This window comes from Kryptolebias marmoratus, linkage group LG2, assembly GCF_001649575.2.
Source record: "Kryptolebias marmoratus isolate JLee-2015 linkage group LG2, ASM164957v2, whole genome shotgun sequence".
Lineage (NCBI taxonomy): Eukaryota > Metazoa > Chordata > Actinopteri > Cyprinodontiformes > Rivulidae > Kryptolebias > Kryptolebias marmoratus.
Window position 1 is genome coordinate 32005338 of NC_051431.1, and position 5486 is coordinate 32010823.

Genomic DNA, 5486 nt, shown 5'->3' on the forward strand with positions numbered 1-5486 from the left:
GCCTTTTTAACTTCAAGTTCACAAGGTCAAAAGTCAAGGTCACGAGAGCCAATGTGCTCTAACTCTTCAACTGTTTGACGTAGGAAAGTCAAAGTTCACAGCATGGCACAGGACTGGTACTGATCCTGACTGAAGNTCATTTTGGGACATTTGCTGAAAACGCCACCTAGTGGACGGTGCAGGAAAGGCTCGAGAGCGTAGACGGCGGTCGCCAGAGCTCCCGCGGTCGCAAGGCTGGAGCGACGCTGAGCTGCGAGGGCCGCCAATGCTGCTTGCAGCTTTAATTGGTCCTTATTTTCCATAGTGCACTGTTTAACTCAATAAAAGTCACATTTTATTCAACATCCTCTCAGAAATAAACATTTATAGTTTGCAGGTCAGTGCTAATTAATCAGCACAAGCCAACTTCAAATGCTAGCAATGCTAGCACTAGCTTAGCTCACCGGCATGTCGTTAGCTTACAAACTATAGCAGTAAGTCTTTAAGTCCAAGAACTGTGTTATTTAAAATAGTATTTTTTTTCCCTTAATAAATAAGTAAATACTGGATAAACACGTTACTGATCTTACCTGTGATGCTTCACTTGAGCTGGTAGCTCCACCAGGTCCACGGTTGTCAGCCATCTTTAAATTGACTCCTCCCCCTGTGACGTCATTTCAACACTTTTCTACTTGTACCCACAAACTTGAATTCATGTCCACAGGGAAGACTTCATAGTCAAGTTCAATTTAAAAATACTTTATTAATCCCAAAGGGAAGTTAAATGTTGTTGTAGCTCATAATCCTGGTTTTGTTAAAGATGCTGATGGCTGGGGACAGGAAGGGTGTCTTATAGCGGTCTGTCCCAGTGTGTCCTCAGTCCTGGTGTCCTCAAAGAGCCCCACCAGGTGAGCCTCGCTGGCCTCCTGCGGAGCCATGATGGCAGAGCTCTGAAAGCTCAGGTCGGTCTTGAAGTCCTGGGCGATCTCCCGGACCAGGTGCTGAGATGAGCGAGTACGCCACTATCTGTATCTGTATCTGTTCAACCGTCGAAAACAGGGGTGTCAGACTCCAGGCCTCGAGGGCCGCTGTCCTGGAGGTTTTAGGTTTTCCTGCTCCAACACACCTGATTCAAATGGTTTAATCACCTCCTCACCAAATCATCAAGTTTTCCAGGAGCATGGGAACAAGTCATTTATTTAAAGCAGGTGTTTTAAAGCAAGAACACGTCTAAAACATGCAGGACAGCGGCCCCGAGGAATGGAGTTTGACACCTGTGGTCTAAATTATCTGTATCCCTCTCTGTACTTGGAGTGGGCGGGGCCTAACCTGGAAGTGGGCGTGACATACCACCAGCCAAACTTAGAGAAAGCAGACGGTAAAAAAAAAAACTGACTGGAGTGGAGGCAGTGACAGACGCGACATGAGACATTTTCAGCTCTGTGTTGTCAAATGCACCGCGGATGTTATTGTAGCAGGATGAATGATTGAGAACACCTGTCCAATTACCTGCCAGCAGGGGTGTTGGGTATAAAGGTGCTCTAACCGTAGTCACAGTTCAGCCTGAGTGTTGCTTGTTTGGTTGGCAGTGTTCGTAAATCAACTAACTTCAGTAAGTACTGTTTCTCCTTTCTCCGCCTAAGATCTGTAGATGGCTGTTTGTTTAATTCAGCTCATTTGTTAATTTAGAAATAACTGTTTGGAGTTTCCTGCTTTTTCTGGGGCGTGGTAATAATTTCACCTCCCCAGGTGATTAAGAAAACAGAAGGGGTATGTATGGTGCTCTTTACATCCTAAATGGTACAGCAATTCTGACCAATTGTTTATACAATAGAAATGATTGAGCAGCTGATCCTCCTGCTGCTGCTGGACAGAAGGCACTCTCTGATTTGGGTGGAGTAATTCAGAAGGTCTGGAAGGTGAAAGTTGCTTTTTCCTCTTCAATTCATCGCTTTCCTAAACCACCATATTAAATTGGATTTCTTTTCAGAAAGGACACTGCTGCAGCTCAGTGGAGACCTGGCTGCTTTGTCTACCCTGTTTCGTGGATTTCAGGGGCATTTGATTTGTGGTTTGGTTATGTTCCTGGATTTTAGTTTATGTGGCCTCCTGCCTTTAGTTTTAGAACCTTTTATTAAGGATTTGATCTTAATGGGTGTATGTCCGAGGTTGGGCTACGTCTTTTAGTGGACCTGGGTGCTGTGCGAGTGGCTAGTTTGGGGTTTTCTTCACGGCTGAGTGCATGTCTACAAGGGTTTGGGGTGATTTATTTTATTGTCATAATTTAGGGACAAGTTCTCCCTTCTTGGACTGCCCTCTCCACTCTAGGCCTCAGTGCTGCACAGTCTCCGCTCCCCTTCCATTGTGGTTTTTGTCTTAAATGGTTTTTAAGTGACTTAGAAATAAAATTGTTAAACTTAGTTTGATTTGTGGGGCCCCATCTCCTTCTTATTTGGGTGTTGAACCTGAGTGCCTTACTGGTGCTGCATCTACTTACTTGGGTGCAATTCCCAAGGTGGTGTTGTTACTTGGTTACTTTGCTCTGTGAGGAGTGCATTTAAAGGGCAAGCATCATATAAACCACTTCTCCCCCCCCCCTTGTTGCCACATTACGAAAAGAAGTTCACAAAGTAACTTTTAATATCATGCAAACCAAATAGAGGCGAGCTGAAGAAAAGGAGTACTGATTGAAGAGAGCAACGTGAGCTCCAGTCAAGCCAACCACAGACAGATCAGTCACCGTCTACAGTGGCGGCTGGCCAATAGAGGGCGCAAGGGTGCCGCCCCACCACTCACGTTACCTTGAATAAGACATAAAAAAAATTAAATAGTACATTAAAAATATTTCGAAATGCATGTATATATATTTTTAGTTGGGTAAAATAAATATTTTATAGTTGATGATAAGTAAAGTAGTTTCGTTCTTCGACGTTGTCTGATTGGTGACGTATTTCCGCCCCAGGGAGCAAAAATCTTTGTCCATAGACTCTCATTAAAAGTTGTACATGCGCAGTAGCTCCTCTTCAATACAAGAGATAGGACCGTTCAGGGCGCACCTCTCCTGCGCCCAGAACTGCTGAATGCAGCTGTGTTTACATTTCACCACCTCCCGCCGCCGGAGCGCGGGGCTCCCGCCATGGGGGCTGACGTCACATCCGTCTGTCATAAAGTTCGCCTGATTGAAAGGTAGAGCCGCAGGTGAGCTGCCTTTTATTCAAAGACAGCAATAAGTTCATTACGTGACTAAGTTGCATACAAAAAGTAATATTAAGTTCATAGTTAATAATTAGTTTAAGAAAATCTATGCTAAAATCTAACTTTTGGTTTTGAATTCTAATCTGAGTGAGACATCCGATCTTCGTTATATTGTACGTGCAGAATACGTGACGTAGTGAGTGCTCTCACCATAAAAGAAGCTTTGACGTAGTTTCTCCGGTAAAGTTTTGAAAAATAAGGAAGAAAACAGGTCTTATAAACGCTAAATGTGTCCTACAGGCTTGTGTCTTGGGAGACCTTTTCCTCTTATTATAATATCTACTGAATGAGAAGGAGACTCTCCTTCTCATTCAGTAGATATTATGATAAGTTCCCTGCCATGATGGATTCATCTTCAGCTGTTGAGACCAAGTAAATATAAAAGTGAATAGATTAAATAATCTAGTGATTGAATTCGTATGAAGTATAATCAATAGTTGGTGAATAAACGGACCTGGTGCCCCTGCTTTAATGAGAGCTCAAATATGTGGCAAGTTGATGAAATGTTATTACACTTCCTTGGCATAATCTATCTGCTACAGAAGTGTTTCATTCCTATTTTATCCACCAGGGGTCAGCAGTGTGTTTGCCTCCCCAACTGTTTCTTGTATAGATTTGTTTTACACTATGGAAGCAAGGTTTTCTGTCAGCTGGAAGATGACCTGAATGATCATGAAAAGCTTAAAATAAACAGATGAACCTAATGTGAGATTCAAACTACAGGACCCACAGTGTATTGTCAGTAATGCCTGACTGAGCAGGTGCATCTACTCCTTTTTCATTTTAGTTCAGGAGTATTGTGTAGTAGTAGTGTCACTACAACCTAATTTGTGTTTGAACTGCTTTTGTCCTATTGAGTTTTTTTTATTTTTTTTTATTCAAAAATATCTTCATCCAAACCATCAACATGTCTGCTAGATCCCATCCCAACCAGACTGTTTGAAGAGGTATTTCTCCTAATTAATAGCCCCATTTTGGGTCTGCTTAATTTGTCTCTAATGAATGGTTATCTAGCACAGAGCTTTACGGTTGCTGTAATTAAACATTTACTTTAGAAACCTGGTCTTGATTCAGAAGTTCTGGCCCATTATAGACTTGTCTCTAATCTCCAATTCATGTCAAAAAGTCTTGAGAAAATGGTTGCAAATCAGTTGTGTGAACATCTGGACAGTAATCTGTTTGAAGAGTTTCAGTCAGGATTTAGAGCTCATCATAGCACAAACAGCATTTAGTGAAAGTTAGTAATGACATTCTCATGGCCTCAGACAGTGGACTTGTGTCCATACTTGTCCTCAGACTGGACTTGTGTCCATACTTGTCCTCAGACAGTGGACTTGTGTCCATACTTGTCCTGTTAGATCTCAGTGCTGCATTTGATACAGTTGATCACAATATTCTATTGCAGGGGCTTGAACGTGATGGTGACATGATTATATTTAACATTTTAAACCAGAGTTTAGTGTTCAGATGGCAGACAGACTCATTGACAGAGGTAGGTAAAAGAATAAGGCATTTATTAAGTGAAAACCAGGTGGACATTGGGGAAGCTGAAGATGTGGGAGTGGAGTTCTTCAGACTGGAATATACTGAGAGTCTGTCTTACTGTGTAATGTTTTATCCATAGATCTGAGGGGGGTTTGGATTCCAGGTCTAGTTTAGGAACAAGATTCTCCAGTGAGGGGAGTAGTGTTTGAGGGTGGCAGGACGGAACAAAAAGAGTCAGGCAGAACCAGTGAAGATCTGAGATTTGGAGAGAACTTCACAGGTGGCAAGACTCCAGTGTGAATGAGTGAGACACAAGGACTGCAAAGAACACAAAAGCACAAGGTAAGTCTCAAACTTGATCTATAGTAGTTTCAAAGTGGCTTACGTTGATCTACCAAGAGGTATAAATCCGTGCATCATTCGTTCTTTCCATTTTCAATTGAATATCAAAAATCAAATGATGAAATACTGACTGGTTTTTTATTTCATTATTTGATTTTTGATAGCCAATTGAAAATGGAAAGAACGAATGATACATGGATTGGTATACTACGTTCCAGTGCTGGTTTGGCTGAGCCGGATACTCGTTTCAGACGAGTATCTGGTACGGATAAAACATTTTTGACGAGTATGAGCATGATAAGAGTAAAACTCATCAATATCCATGCTCGTCCTGAAGGAAAATCCTCATTGGGTAACTGACTGTTTTCACGATCTGTGATTGGCCAGTCACAGAGCGCCCCGCCCCTCCCTACACACACATATGT